At 44.0% G+C, this 16,955-nt stretch overlaps 1 non-coding gene across 1 annotated transcript; it reads left to right on the plus strand.

Annotated features, from left to right (window-relative positions):
- Positions 1-16,592: 16,592 nt before the first annotated feature.
- Positions 16,593-16,664, plus strand: TRNAK-UUU (transfer RNA lysine (anticodon UUU)). The gene has a single exon. It is a non-coding gene; the product is annotated as a tRNA-Lys (tRNA).
- Positions 16,665-16,955: the final 291 nt, after the last annotated feature.

Below are 16,955 nucleotides of genomic sequence, written 5' to 3' on the forward strand. Positions count from 1 at the left end.
GCGCTTATTTCCCCAATCCTCGTCGATGTGATAGCAATGAGGAATGCTACCTTCATGGACATGTGTAGTAGAGAGGAGGTAGTTGGCAGTTCAAAGAGAGGTCTCATGAACCCTTGGAGGACTAGGTTCAAATTCCATGGAGGTATGGGGGGTGTTGTACCTCAGGGTAGAGGTTTTGGAGTCCAGTAAGGAAGTGTTTCGTGGTAGGGTGTGTGAAAACCGAGAAGCCGTCCAGTTTGGCCTTCATGGAAGGCGTTGATTGCCGTGAGGTGTACTCTGATGGAACTGAGCGATAATCTGTCATTCTTTAGTTCTAAAATGTAGGATATCAGGAAGGGGCGTGGTGCAGGGTGAGGCTTTTCTGCAAGCTCCATTTAGAGAATCGTTTCCACTTTTTTAGATAAGTATTGCAGGTGGAGTCTCGTCTACTGTGTAATAACATGTTTGACTTGCTCTGAACAGGCTAGCTCCTCCATGGCTCCAAATACATGAGCTACACTTTCAGATGGAGCTTCTCCAGTTGTGGATGGAGGATACGACCGTCACTCTGGGAGAGGAGATCCGGTCTCTTTGGGAGAGTTCTTGGAGGGCGGATCGACATGCGTAGCAGGTGGTGTCGTCAGTGCCGGGGTTGGTTGCGTGGAGGGCACCAACTCCAGCCTGGGTGTCGGTGCCTTTGGAGCCAAGTAGGAGACCTGTCCATTTTGGAGTCTCGACTCCTTATTTTTCTGCAGAGCGTGCCCGGTGCCCAAGGTTGTGGAGGAGTCGGGGGTGGTGACTCTTGGGGCTGTCGGCATCACTGTCAACAACCTTGCCGGGGCCATTTCTTTTTACTCGGTTCCCTGCGTGGGGAGGTCGAGGCTCTCTTCCTCTTCTTGTGAGAGGGTGGAGCTGTGCTCTTGGTCGGTTCTGACCTGGATGGAGAGCACCTAAGAGAGGGTTTTGTTATGCCCATCTCCGATCCTGGTTGGGGAGAGTTCTCCATGAGGATCCTTGTTAAACACAGGTCCTGGTTGCGGCGAGCCCTTGCTTTCAAATTGTTGCAGTGGATGCACTTTGCTGGGGCGTGCGTCTCACCGAGACATTTCACACACAGTGAATGTCCATCTGAACATGGCATGGAGTCCTTGCAGGAGCCGCACTTTTTAAAACCATGGGACCCTCGCATCTTGAGAGTTTGCCTTGATGGAAGGTCCAAGAACAAATACTTATGTGGGGTTCGCTCCTGAGGGAGCAGAAAGTTGAAAAACGGGGGATAAAGAAGAAAAATTGTTTTAAACTATCAAACTATAACTAACTTATCTAAAGGTAGGGTAATAACTGGGATGTTTTTATCTAATTTTTCTCTCAATAGGGGAAGAGGTTCAGCACTCCCGCGAGTTCAGTCTTCAGCTGAGGATGGCTGAGAAAGAATTGAGGGGGTTGGGACGTGTGTGCGCCAAACAGACTCCAACGATGCCGCGAGACAGGAACTGTGCATGCATGTCCCAACCAGGCACTGCTACCAAAGATCTCTGATAAACGGCCCCAGGATGCACTGTCACCTGGAGTGGAGCACACACAGGGACAGCACTCAAAGAAGAAGAATTACTTCTCATGTCTTGCTTACAACACTCCTGCTAATAGATCCCAGAATGATTTTTTTTTTGGGTGGGCACAGTGTTACACTGTTGACTCATATTTAGCTTGTGATCCACTATGACTCCCAGATCTCTTTCTGCAGTACTCCTTCCTAAGCAGTCATTTTCCATTTTGTATGTGTGCAATTGATTGTTCCTTCCTAAGCAGAGTACTTTACATTTGTCCATATTGAATTTCATCCTATTTACCTCAGACCTTTTCTCCAGTTTGTCCAGATCATTTTGAAATTTAATCCTATCCTCCAAAGAACTTGCAACCCCTCCCAGCTTGGTATTGTCCACAAACTTTATAAGTGTACTCTCTCTGCCATTATCTAAACCATTGTTCAAGATATTGAACAGAACTAGACCTAGGACTGATTCCCATGGGAGCCCACTCGATATGCCTTTCCAGCTTGACTGTGAACCACTGATAACTACTCTCTGGGAACAGTTTTCCAACAACTTATGCATCCACCTTATAATAGCTCCATCTAGGTTGTATTTCCCTAGTTTGTTTATACAAGATCATGTGAGGACATATTGAATGTATTCTCACAAATTCTTCCCATTGATCAATCATTTAAAGTTACTAGTTAGCATTTTGATTCCAAAACCTTTTCTGATCATGGTGATCACATGCCCCTGTCAACTAGCAATGTCTCTGTTTTCAGAGTCAATCCTGCTGTCCCTATCAGTTTTACCAAAACCAAAAAATGTCACCACTTTGAAAATCTCATCATACTAATCCTGGGGTTTTTTTTTTGCTTTGTTTTGATAGCAATATAATCTTGCCTGAATTTCTGAAGATGCTTCCACCTTGAGTACAGTATTTTTCTCATGTCTAATCTATTCAACATCCATATCACATCAATGTCTATATCATATTACTAGAACAAACACATCCAATGCACTCTAGAAACAAAAATTCACATGCATTTTAAACACGGACACAATTTACAATTCTTCTAAAAGAAACTGGGCTAGACACAAAGTATTGTCTTGAAATCCAAGGGCCATGGAATTTTTTTGGAACACATACTCCTCACTCGCCAATGCAAATATGGGCACGAAAGCTTAACTCCTACTGAATCCAAGATGCTGTATCCTCAATGAAAATGAGGACTCTATACATGAACTGGGATTTGACAGACAGCATTATATGATATTTATTCACAAAAAGTGGTAAAACTCTGTTTTGAAATATGTTAACCACCCTCAGGGAATTAATTCAGTATTGACCATGGGAAGAATGGTATTTGTTTAGTCATCAGCAACACTTCCAATGACTCTTGAGTTTTCCTTTTAGAGCTCCTATTTAAAGCACTGACCAGTACCAATGATGCTTAGTTTAAGAGATTATGTATAGGAAGGTATGAACTTCTATAGTGCTTTCCTTGGAGGATCTCAGAACAACTTACAAACACTAATGAATTCTTTATAATACTTGTATGCCTCATAAGAATGTTATCATTCCTATTTTAGGGATCAGGAAACTGAGGCCCAGATAAGTTAAGTGACTTGCCCAAGGTCACACGAGAGGTTTGTGGCAAAGCCAGGAATAAAATGTATTTCCTGATTCTCAGTCCTGTCTGTCCCCCTCCATGTCCTCTCTCATAATAACATCCTGGGGCTGAATTCCAGCCTGGTGCTACTCCATTGTACTGCATCCTCATAACACCAGGTCTAAATTTGACACTCTAGCTCTAAAGATATGGCGCAAAGAGAATTTTGAAGTTTTGAAACCTCTTGAACAATCTTCCTCTTGGAAAAATAAAAAACTTTTTAAAAATTAAGATGCTAGAAACTCAGTGCCATTCATTTCATGATCAAGATTTGTTTCAAAAATAAAAAAATAGGATAGGTCTGCAACATATAATATTTAGTTGCTTGCTTGGGTGTATTTTAAATCCCATCACTTAGAAGTCTACAGACTCACTAATCCCATAATAAAGCAATAGCTGTTATTCTGAGCCAAGAAAATGGTTTAGTAAAAAGGTGAAAATTGCTCTTCCACTAGAGCCTCATATACGTGCTACTGTACTGATTTTTAGGAAAAGCTTTGAAGTGATGGAAATCATAATGAAACCAAAATAAATTTAATCAGCACAATATAAACTTTACTGTAAATTCAATACAACCAGTGAAAAAGTCCATCATTCAAATCATAATATTAACAGCTTTAAGTCAGTACCCAGGAAATTATAATATATCACATTCTCAAATGGTCCTGTACCCACATGTTTAGTTACTTTAGTTCTTTACATATGGAAAAAATAAGGAGAGGGCTTTTTAAAATAATCCATACATTTTCCATTCTCTTCTAACATGTCTTTGTTTTGAATCAGCTAAACAGACTATTTTTTGCTAGCTTTCATTCGGTTGGAGGAAGGTGGTGGAAATATGGCTAATCCTGATATATATATCTGAAATATTTCTCTGCATTTTCCACAGAAGAAAAATGAAATGTGCTCTGTTAATACTTAAGAGTTATGGGCCTCCTCCTGATTCTCAATGGCCCTCTAAGGCCTAGTGAAATCAATAGAAAGACTCCCAAAGGCTTCAATGAATGTTGGATCAGGCCCCATATGCCTTCCCACATTAATGTTCAAACCAAAAACATATGAGGCAGTATTTTTTCCTCCAAAAATACTTGAGAAAGTTAAACTGTGAATTAAATATTGTATTGACAAGTTCTTTGTTAAAAAAGAAGGATTTTTACACTAATAGCCAAGTACAAGTGCACTTGAACAAATAAAATGCACAGAAACTGAACCCCTAGAGAAGCAGTGCACATTACTTAAAGTATAAAAATGTAAAGATATATTACAGATGGGATTATGCAGTTGCAGTTCAGCTAGAAAGAACACTTTAGTGCTTTATCAAATTTGAAACTAGCCAGAAAAAATTCATGTCTGTCATTTTTTATTTTATATCAGCAAAGAGTGAGATATTTAAAAAAAACCCTAGGCATCAAAAACCTTTGTGTAGTTTTAGAAACAAAGCTAATTAATATACTTCATAATATACAATATTTATTTTTAAATATTTCAATTTTTTAAAAACTAAAGTTTGAAAAAAGAAACATAAGCCAAAGTTTTCAAGCCTGGGTGTCTAAACTGGGTACCTAAATACATATGTAGATATTTCAATGGGAGTTACAGGTGCTGAGCACCTCTAAAAATCAGCTGTTTTATTTAGGCACTTAAAGATACATTTAACTGTGGGATTTTATAAAGCATTCTGCATCAGCCTAACTCTGCTCCCACTGAAGTAAATGATTATTTTACCACTGACTTCTTTGGGAGTAGAGTTAGGTCAACACTAAACACTTTTGAAAATCCCACTGACTAACTTTAGCACCGACATTTGAAAGTTTTGACCTTTGTTTCTATAGCTTTTCATTAAAAAAACCTTCCCTCACAATAAATAGGCCCTTTCCTATTATTATAACAGTGGTGATCATTTTCCAGTACAACTCCAGGTGGATTTTTGATATCAGGGCAAAACTTAACAGAAATAATTTTACAGGAGGACTAGGATGGAATTACTTAAATGCAAAATTTACAGAGACAATACACCCAAATAAAAATTCTGATTCCAAAGTTGCAAGCACTCTGCGTACAGAGCTCTCAAGGACTTCAGTGAGAATTCCACTCCAAGGGTTTGCAAGATCAAGTCCCACTGTATGTGGGCAAATAAAGTGGCAAGCCGTATGGCTGTTGAAAGAAAAATAAATACAACTCTAAAAACAACTCTAAAAACTGCATATTCCTACTGATTAGATCTGTTCCTTGTGGATGTTCCATGTCATATCTGACTAAGGGTGAGCTTTCCAAGGACCCTAAACCAGTTAGATGCTCACTCCTACTGAATTTCAAAAGGAGTGGGCTAGCTTAAGCTCCTTTGCATGTCCTAGACAGAAATAATATTTTACTATTCTTTATTCCTCCTACCCCTGCAGAGCCACCACAGCTAAAATACACAGCAGTCACTTCCTTCTTGTGAATCATCAACAGAACAGTTTAATCTGTTTTAATCAGTTATACCTGTGCTAGCCTACTAAAGTTAATTCATGATTAGAAGACAATGGGATTGCACGGATGAGTTAATGCAGGGGTTCTCAAACTTTTTTTTTTTTTTTTTTTTTACTGGTGACTCCTTTCAAACAGCAAGCCTCTGAGTGCGACCCCCCCCCCCCTTATAAACTAAAAACACGTTTTTATATATTTAGCACCATTATAAATACTGGAGGCAAAGCAGGGTTTGGTGTGGAGGCTGACAGCTTGAAGCCCCCATGTAATAGTCTCGTGACCCCTTGAGGGGTCCCAACCCCCAGTTTGAGAACCCCCGAGTTAATAGATGATAACTTGCCATGCTTTCACTCTCAGTATGCCTTGATTTTTCTTCTCTGCTCACCATGACTCCAAATTTCAACATCCTCCTTCTTCAGGTACCCAACTTTAGAAGATGAGCAGCAACCTATAACCCCAGGAGTTCTCGGTTTGAATTGCAGGGGAAAGACTTACTCCTATATTCAAATGGCGTGTGGCTGTGCATATTTCAGCCAGGTGTTATATATTTATTTCTTACTTAGTGAGCAAAAATGTGAATGGCAAGTTACAGATATGTCAGAAGACAGATCTCTGACCCCAAAAGTTTATAATCTTTATGGACAACACAGTGACAGAGGTCAGTTGTACTGATTTTGTTAAAGTGGTACAACTTTTGTGCATAGACAATGCCTTAGTGATGCAGAGGGAAAAGTCTCAACACCCTTTACTAGCTTCAACAACTTAACTATCAGCTCACTGGAAAAGATTAAATGAGCCTATGTCTGACTATACCGAAAGAAGGACAGGAGACATTTGACATGGGTTTAATTAGGCCGCAATTTTATTATTAGATGTCTGGGAGAACATGGCACATAAAAGTAGACAGTGCAGGTAACCCCCTTTTTATTCCGTAATTACCCGGGGGCTTCCACCAGCTCCCTCTTTTTTTTCCATCCAGGTCCCTCCAGCAAATCCATTGCCGGGACCTTACCATCCACCTCCCATTGTAGGAGGGTTAAAGTGGGCTATAATTATGGGGCATTGGCTCCCTGCTGTACCAATCATAGGAGTCCCCAACCCCCCGCCTCCCATCCATTCATTTAACGAACACCTCTTTTTAAGTCCTTTTCCAAGCCATTTATCCGGTCACTGTATACCTTCCCTGTGGGGTGCCTGCACTGGACATCCGCCCTACACTTAAATAATGAGTTGAGACATATGGCCTACCGCATGTCATGCCATGCATGAACAGAGCCCTTCCTGAACCCACTGTGGGGAAGGCGAATAAACCCCAACCACACCTAGGCCAATATGGTGGCAAGGGAAAAATTCCTTCACAGGCCCCCTAAAAAAAAGGGGCAGCTAGCGTAATGCCTACAGCAGGTCTAGGTATTTCACTACCTAAAGGAGAGGGAGCGTGGGTGCTGCCTCATCCTGCTTCCTTCAAAAGGGAGGGCTGAGGCACAGAGCTGCCCCTTTTAAATCACTCCTTCCCAGGGGATGGGTCAGCAACCACGCTGCCCCTATTGCAGCAGTTTTCATCTCCCCCCAACCCCCAGCCATAAAGCACACTTCATTCAGTCAGCCAGCCAAATACCACCCCTCCCGCCCCGCTTAAAGGGGCGGGGCAGTCGTTAGCATCTTCCACTGAATAAACGGCACCCAATCAGCCATTCTTCATCCAGAATTCCCAAACAAGCTGTCATAGTTCTCAGCGGGTTCACTCATGTGTCTTTTAGAACACTCTGAAATTCTGACTAGCTTATGGGGATTTGTTATTTCCAGCATGGTACAGTGCTCTACTATAAAGCACCCCCAAAGTTTCTGAAGTAATTGAGAAAACCCACCAGTAAAATGAAAGAATATATAAGAACTTAATACAACCCTTATGGAAATATTCTATAAAATTCAACAGATTACCGTCTATAGATTTTTTAAATCATCCAATAGAATTTAATTAATCATAGCTATGCTTTTGAATTCTATAGCATTATTAAAAAACTCTACAAAATTATGCATGTTTTTAGAGTAATTTCTATAGAACCCTAATACATTTCCTAGAACACACTTCTTTTCATATTGTTAATTTCTATAAGATTTTTCCATAAGGGAAAGTTGCCCCATTTACAGCCAGAGACAAAAAACATTCTGTCTTATTTAGCAGTCCTTACACCTGCAAGCTCATGAGACAATACTTTTGGTTCCCTGATGGTAGGTGTTAATTTGTATTCAAACATGTAACAGACCATCTGATAAGCATTTCCTAAACTACAAACTGCTACCTCTGGGTGAACAGAAATAAATTCTGTGACCTAGATGTCATAGCATAAAATGGTAATTTAAAACCATGTTTTGAAGTACAGTTAAGTATCCAGAAGAAGAATGAATATAATGAAAATCATAGGCCCACGTATAAAACTCTGTAGGACCCTATAGCATCTGAAGAGGATATGAACTTCTGTCAAAGATGATAAACTGATACTATGAGAAATACAATACAGAGCAATAGAAATTTGATCTCACTCACCCCACCTAAAATTTCTCCAAACGTTTAACAGGCTGTAGGATTTTTTTCTTTGTATACAGAATAGTTGGGCCAAATTAATCTCTCATGTATGTAAAGTGAAAGAAGAGTGACTGTTAAATATATAATATGTAGATATATTTTGTGATATCATAGACTTCTCTCTTCTATGTTCTGATGGTTTCCATTAAGCTTAGGATCTGAAGATGACAGTACTGACAAGAGTATGTGGTTGAAATTATACTACTTTTTTTGGCTATAATTTCTCTTTATGTGCTATTGTTAGTGTTAGGAATTGTGATTTAGCAAAATGTTTTTCAGAAGATTGGACTATTAGCTGATTCTCTAGCAAAAAAAAGTGTTTTATTTTATAACTGACATTGACACTTCATATTTTAAACTTTTAAAACTTTCTATTAAATTTGTGTGCAATGCAGCATCTTCACACTTGCAAAGACATCACAGGAAACAAGACAGGGTATAATTTCAAGAGTCACAATATTTTCTGTGGACTTCAGATTTAACATTAACGGAATTCTTTGCAACACTGACACTTTATAACACAATATCGTATTGTGAATGTATTCCCTTAAAAGCCTTATTGGCTAAGGTTTCACACAAAGCCATAGCGTCACCCTCTTGGCCTCTTCTGAGAATAAGGAAGATCCACAAGGGACTTTCCAAGACTGTGTGAGAGCTAGATCATCAGATTTATCAGCAAGAATGCAACCCCACAATCTCAAGGTGGGAGGGCTTTGCCTGGACTGGCAGCAAAAAAAAAGAAAAAAGGCGGTAGCTCCTTTAAGCGTCCCCCGTCCCTTCAGAGTTCAGGGAGAGGAGAGGAGAGGAGAGAAGACTTCATCTGGGCTGCTGGAGAGGCCAGTGGCACTCAGGTAAACCACTGGTCCCTGCACACCTTGGGAAGGATATATAAAATCTGCCACTCTAGCCTGATCCCCCTCTCACAGGAAAAGGAGATACTGCTATGTAGAGTAGTTTATAGAGCAATAAACACTGACTCTGAACTTCACATTTTTTTTAAACCCAACCCTCCCAACTCGCAGGTGTGGATCCCATCAGGATGGCAGAGTGTGAGAATCATTGTGCTAGAACAGAGGAGCGGGGAAAGGAGGGCAATCAGTGCAGAGGCAGGAAGGGACAAAGAAGAGTAAGAGCTGGATGAAGAAGTGCAGGAGCAACAATGTAAGTGGCCATAATGGCCCTGATCCTGCTTTCACTGAAGTCACTGGCAAAACTCTCATTGACTTCAACAGTATCAGATCAAGTCCTATATTACTGATAGCTCAAGACCAAAGTTTTGCCAAACCATCTCATCTATTTATTTCCTTACTACTCTGTTTGCATAATTCTGTATGCATATGTAGCATAATTCTTCAGTTGAACAGGGATATTGCTGTTACAATTAAAGTATGCCTCTTCCATGGTGACACTACCATGTCTCACTACCATTTCAATTGCTTCCTGCTCCCAGCGGTTTAAGATTCATACTTAGACAGAAACATAATTAAACAAACTTGAGTTTTCGCCTTTTAACCTGACTAAGCAGATTCCCTCTTTAAATATGAGGAAATCCAGGATTTGGTTAAACTCCTCAGACACTTCTGATTCCTGCAGTTTGTCCAATGGAACTGCCATGCTTTTCAGCAGAGGACACAATGATATTAATCTCTTATGATTTTCAACTTCGTAGGAGTTTCAAATTAGGTACAGAACTAAGGCATGCACAGGAGGTTAATGAGGTTGACAAATGGCAATTTGTACAAGATCTTAAAATAATGCATTTAAATGTCATAGGTGTATAACCTAAAGTAAATCTTCTCTGTCAGTTTTAATTAGATGGACCACCTCCCCCAAGACATCTACCTTCCAAAGAAAGTTTACATCCATTTAACCTCTGTTAATTCTTCTTAACTAGGACTGGCCACATTTGCAGACCATTTTCTAGCATTCCAGCTGCTATACCTTCCATGTTTTTCACAATTCATAATTTGCCTTCACATTTTTACTAATTACCAAAGCTACATGGTGTAAAACCCTTGTTTAAACATCTCACAACCTGTCTTCTCCTCTTCCAATTATATCTGATCCTGCAGTGAATTCATATTGTTTAATTTGTAACATAACAATCACTGCCATAGTCTCCCTTTAAGTGCTAATACATGCTTTAGCACAACAGACATGAACAGAGGTTGCAGATTAAAATTAGGTACAGAATTAAACTGCTTACAAACAGATGAGTCCATTTGAGAATACTGATAATCAGCTGCAGCCAGCTGGAAAGCTTGGGTTTCAAATAGCCACTCTGCTTTCCAAAATGTCAGTCCTACCAGAAGCAATTATTTATTGCAGATAGTTACCATTTTTTGGTAATGATGTTCATACACATATGATGAAAAATACTAGATTATTCTAATCACTGCCACTAACATTGATCAGAAGTCTCTAAAAATGTTTTTAGTTCCTTATTTTTAGTAGTGTAAGAAGAAACATAATGTATTTGACTTCAGAACAATGATTATGGCCACTGAATGCATTCGGCAAGACAACAACTAACCTAACTATTCTCAGGATGTTTTACCAAGAAGCTAATGGAGTGATATTAGCCTGTTTTTGAACACATTTCAGATACAAATGCCTCCTTCTCCTGTATCACACAAATGGACATGCAAACTAAGGGCTCAAGCATACTTTCAGACAGGAATCACAGCATACCTTGTAAAATCAGTTAGTTCAGTTTTGCCTGCATACACAATGCCTGAGTACACACACTCTAAGGGTATGTCTACACTACGAAATTAGGTCGAATTTATAGAAGTCGGTTTTGTAGAAAGCGGTTTTATACAGTTGATTGTGTGTGTCCCCACACAAGTGCTCTAAGTGCACGTAGTCAGCGGAGTGTGTCCACAGTACCGAGGCAACCGTCGACGTCCGGAGCATTGCACTGTGGATAGCTATCCCACAGTTCCCGCAGTCTCCGCCACCCATCTGAATTCTGGGTAGAAATCCCAGTGCCTGATGGGGCTAAAACATTGTCGCGGGTGGTTCTGGGTACATATTGTCAGGCCCCCGTTCCCTCCCTCCCTCCATGAAAGCAAGGGCAGACAATTGTTTTGCACCTTTTTCTTGAGTTACCTGTGCAGACGCCATACCACGGCAAGCATGGAGCCCGCTCAGCAAACTGTCACCATATGTCTCCTGGGTGCTGGCAGACATGGTACTGCATTGCTACACAGCAGCAGTTAATTGCCTTTTGGCAGCAGACAGTGCAGTATGACTGGTAGCTGTCATCGACGTAGTCCTGGGTGCTCTTTTAATTGGGCGCCTCGGCAAACATGGGAGTGACTCAGCCAGGTCATTTCCCTTTTAAGTTTCGTCTCGTGGTGATTCAGTCCTACCGGCAGTGCACTGTCTTTTAACCTCCAGCCAGCAGACGATGATGGCTAGTCGTCATATTGCACCGTCTTCTGCCAAGCACCCAGGAGATGATGACGGCTAGCGGTAGTACTGCACAGTCTGCTGCCAGCAAGATGTATAAAGATAGATGAAGTGGTTCAAAACAAGAAATAGACCAGATTTGTTTTGTATTCATTTTCTCCTCCCTCCCTCCTTCCCTCTGTGAAATCAACCGCCTGCCAAACCCAGTTTTGATCTCTATCCTTCAGGTTTTGAGTTCTGTCCTTGAGGGGGCCATTCAGTTTCTTACAAAGCCACCCCCTTTGTTGATTTTAATTCCCTGTAAGCCATGTCGTCAGTCGCTCCTCCCTCCTTCAGGGCAATGGCAGACAATCGTTCCGCGCCTTTTTTCTGTGTAGACGCCATACCACGGCAAGCATGGAGCCCGCTCAGATCACTTTGGCAATTAGGAGCACATTAAACACCACGCGCATTATCCAGCAGTATATGCAGCACCAGAACCTGGCAAAGTGATACCAGGCGAGTAGGCGACGTCAGCGCAGTAACGTGAGTGATGAGAACATGGACACAGACTGCTCTCAAAGCAGGGGCCCTGGCAATGTGGGCATCATGGTGCTAATGGGCTAGATTCATATGGTGGAACGCCGATTCTGGGCTCGGGAAACAAGCACAGACTGGTGGGACCACATAGTGTTGCAGGTCTGGGATGATTCCCAGTGGTTGCGAAACTTTCGCATGCGTAAGGGCACTTTCATGGAACTTTGTGACTTGCTTTCCCCTGCCCTGAGACGCAAGAATACCAAGATGAGAGCAGCCCTCACAGTTGAGAAGCGAGTGGCAATAGCCCTGTGGAAGCTTGCAACACCAGACACCTACCGGTCAGTCGGGAATCAATTTGGAGTGGGCAAATCTACTGTGGGAGCTGCTGTGATGCAAGTAGCCAACGCAATCAAAAATCTGCTGATATCAAGGGTAGTGACCCTGGAAAATGTGCAGGTCGTAATGGATGGCTTTGCTGCAATGGGATTCCCTAACTGTGGTGGGGCCATAGACAGAACCCATATCCCTATCTTAGCACCGGAGCACCAAGCCAGCGAGTACATAAACCGCAAGGGGTACTTTTCAGTAGTGCTGCAAGCACTGGTGGATCACAAGGGACGTTTCACCAACATCAACGTGGGATGGCTGGGAAAGGTACATGACGCTCGCATCTTCAGGAATTCTGGTCTGTTTCAAAAGCTGCAAGAAGGGACTTTATTCCCAGACCATAAAATAACCATTGGGGACGTTGAAATGCCTATATGTATCCTTGGGGACCCAGCCTATCCCTTAATGCCATGGCTTATGAAGCCATACACAGGCAGCCTGGACAGTAGTCAGGAGCTGTTCAACTACAGACTGAGCAAGTGCAGAATGGTGGTACAATGTGCATTTGGACGTTTAAAAGCACGCTGGTGCAGTTTACTGACTCAGTTAGACCTCAGCGAAACCAATATTCCCACTGTTATTACTGCTTGCTGTGCGCTCCATAATATCTGTGAGAGTAAGGGGGAGACGTTTATGGTGGGGTGGGAGGTTGAGGCAAATCGCCTGGCTGCTGGTTTCGCACAGCCAGACGCCAGGGTGGTTAGAAGAGCACAGGAGGGCGCTGTGTGCATCAGAGAAGCTTTGAAAACCAGTTTCATGACTGGCCAGGCTACGGTGTGAAAGTTCTGTTTGTGTCTCCATGATGAAACCCACCGCCCCTTGGTTCACTCTACTTCCCTGTAAGCTAAGCACCCTCCCTTCCTCCCTTCGATCACCGCTTGCAGAGGCAATAAAGTCATTGTTGCTTCACATTCATGGATTTTTTATTCATTCATCAGACAAATAGGGGGATAACTACCAAGGTAGCCCAGGAGGGGTGGTGGAGGAGAGAAGCACAAGGCCACACAGCACTTTAAAACTTTAAAACTTATTGAATGCCAGCCTTCTGTTGCTTGGGCAATCCTCTGGGGTGGAGTGGCTGGGTGGCCGGAGGCCCCCCCACCGTGTTCTTGGGCGTCTGGGTGAGGAGGCTATGGAACTTGGGGAGGAGGGTGGTTGGTTACACAGGAGCTGTAGCGGCAGTCTGTGCTCCTGCTGCCCTTCCTGCAGCTCAACCATACGCTGGAGCATATTGGTTTGATCCTCCAGCAGCCTCAGCATTGAATCCTGCCTCCTCTCATCATGCTGCTGCCACCTTTCAGCTTCAGCCCTCTCTTCAGCCAGCCACTTACTCTTTTCAGCCCGCCACCTCTCCTCCCAGTCATTTTGTGCTTTCCTGCACTCTGACATTGTCTGCCTCCATGCATTCGTCTGTGCTCTGTCAGTGTGGGAGGACACCATGAGCTCAGAGAACATTTCATCACGAGTGTGTTTTTTTCACCTTCTAATCTTCACTAGCCTCTGGGAAGGAGAAGATCCTGTGATCATTGAAACACATGCAGCTGGTGGAGAAAAAAAAAGGGACAGTGGTATTTAAAAAGACATTTTATAGAACAATGGGTACACTCTTTCAGGGTAAACCTTGCTGTTAACATTACATACATAGCACATGTGCTTTCGTTCCAAGGTCGCATTTTGCCTCCCCCCAACACGTGGCTAGCCCCTCACCCCCCCTCCCCCCGGCTAACAGCGGGGAACATTTCTGTTCAGCCACAGGCAAACAGCCCAGCAGGAATGGGCACCTCTGCATGTCCCCTTAAGAAAAGCACCCTATTTCAACCAGGTGACCATGAATGATATCACTCTCCTGAGGATAACACAGAGAGATAAAGAATGGATGTTGTTTGAATGCCAGCAAACATACACTGCAATGCTTTGTTCTACAATGATTCCCGAGTACGTACTACTGGCCTGGTGTGGTAAAGTGTCCTACCATGGTGGGTGGAATAAGGCTGCCCTCCCCAGAAACCTTTTGCAAAGGCTTTGGGAGTACATCCAGGAGAGCCGCAAATGCCAGGGCAAATTAATCATTAAACATGCTTGCTTTTAAACCATGTATAGTATTTTAAAAGGTACACTCACCAGAGGTCCCTTCTCCGCCTGGCGGGTCCGGGAGGCAGCCTTGGGTGGGTCCGGGGGGGACTGCCTCCAGGTCCAGGGTGAGAAACAGTTCCTGGCTGTTGGGAAAACTGGTTTCTCCACTTGCTTGCTGTGAGCTATCTACAACCTCATCATCATCTTCCTCATCCCCAAAACCTGCTTCTGTGTTGCCTCCGTCTCCATTGAAGGAGTCAAACAACACGTCTGGGATAGTGGTGGCTGAACCCCCTAAAATGGCATGCAGCTCATCATAGAAGCGGCATGTTTGGGGCTGTGACCTGGAGCAGCCGTTTGCCTCTCTGGTTTTCTGGTAGGCTTGTCTCAGCTCCTTAAGTTTCACGCGGCATTGCTTCGGGTCCCTGTTATGGCCTCTGTCCTTCATGCCCTGGGAGATTTTGACAAATGTTTTGGCATTTCGAAAACTGGAACGGAGTTCTGATAGCACGGATTCCTCTCCCCATACAGCGATCAGATCCCGTACCTCCCGTTCGGTCCATGCTGGAGCTCTTTTGCGATTCTGGGACTCCATCATGGTCACCTCTGCTGATGAGCTCTGCATGGTCACATCTGCTGATGAGCTCTGGCCAACATCGCAAGCTGCAGGTGACCATGCAAACAGGAAATTGAAATTCAAAAGTTTGCGGGCCTTTTCCTGTCTACCTGGCCAGTGCATCTGAGTTGAGAGTGCTGTCCAGAGCGGTCATAATAGAGCACTCTGGAATAGCTCCCGGAGGCCAATACCATCTTATTGCGTCCACAGTACCCCAAATTCGACCTGGCAAGGCCGATTTAAGCACTAATCCACTTGTCAGAGGTGGATTAAGGAAATCGATTTTAAGAGCCCTTTAAGTCGAAAAAAAGGGCTTCATCGTGTGGACGGGTGCAGGTTTACATCGATTTAACGCTGCTAAATTCGACCTAAACTCCTAGTGTAGACCAGGGCTCAGGCATGCACACAGATCTAAAAACACAATCAAGTTTTAAAATAGTCTGGCATTTCTGGTTTATATGAGTTCCCACTGGTGCAGTAGGCCAGGTCTCTTAGGGCAGAATTCTCAATCTTTTCTTTTCTGAGCCCCCCCCCCCACACACACACACCTCCAACATGCTATAAAAACTCCAGAGCCCAGCAGGGAGGAGGGGACCCTCGAGGCTCCAGGCCGGGGGTGGCGTTGGGGGGTGGCCTCAGGCATAGGCATAGTTTGACTTCTATTTTGTGGGGGCACGGGCCGGCAGGGCATGGGCCAACTCCAGACATCGGGGCCCGGGGAGTGAGTGTCACCTTCATCCCCGCCTCACCTCAACAATCCACACAGCCTATCTGGGTTGGGAGCGGGGTGCAACCAAAAATTATAACTCAAAGGGGGAGGTGGCTCAGCTCAAAAAGTTTGAGAACAGCTCATGTTGCAGGGAGGGATAACTGGGGGCTGTATGCTGGCAGGGGGTAGCTCAGGTTGCAGCAAGGAGGGTAGTTAGAGGTGGTAGGTAGGGGGTGTGAGGGCAGGGGCATAGCTCAGGGTGCAGGGAGGTGGTAGCTAGGGGCTGTGTGCGGGCAGGGGTGTAGCTCAGGGTGCAGGGAGGTGGTAGCTAGGGCAGTTTATGGTCAAGGGGGGTAGCTCAGGATGAAGGGAAGGGCTAGCTAGGGGCTGTGGTCCCTGTGTGGTCGCTGCTCCCTGAGCGTTCTGCCAGCCCCCGAGATGGGTCCCCCCCACCACCTGGCCAACTCTTACTGGCTGTGTGAACAATCAAAGGGGACTGGGAGCTGAGGAGCAGCTGCAACCCTGGGCACCACCAGCAGGAGAAGATGCGGGGGGTTGCCTGCTCCATAGCATCAGCCAGAGCAGCAGCTGCCCTGCACTGCCCCACTCTAGCTTCCCACCTCCAACCTTGTGAGCCTGGATAGCTCAGTTGGTAGAGCATCAGACTTTTAATCTGAGGGTCCAGGATTCAATCCCTGGTCAGGTGATGAACTGTTCCCCAAGATCTTAAAAGTCTCTCTCTTTTTTTCCTTTCTGGGTTGGGGAGGCATAGCTCAGTGGTTTGAGCATTGGCCTGCTAAACTCAGGGTTGTGAGCTCAATCCGGGAGGGGACCATTTAGGGATCTGGGCCAAAAAAAATGTGGGGATTGGACTAGATGACCTCCTGAGGTCCCTTCCAACCCAGATATTCTATGATTTTATAAACCTAGCCCAGGGAGCGGGCCTCGGGGGCAGGAGAAGGGGAGGAGGTGAGGGTTGTGTGGAGCCTGGCTCTGG

The sequence above is a fragment of the Eretmochelys imbricata genome, chromosome 1 (genome assembly GCF_965152235.1).
Source record: "Eretmochelys imbricata isolate rEreImb1 chromosome 1, rEreImb1.hap1, whole genome shotgun sequence".
Classification (NCBI taxonomy): domain Eukaryota; kingdom Metazoa; phylum Chordata; order Testudines; family Cheloniidae; genus Eretmochelys; species Eretmochelys imbricata.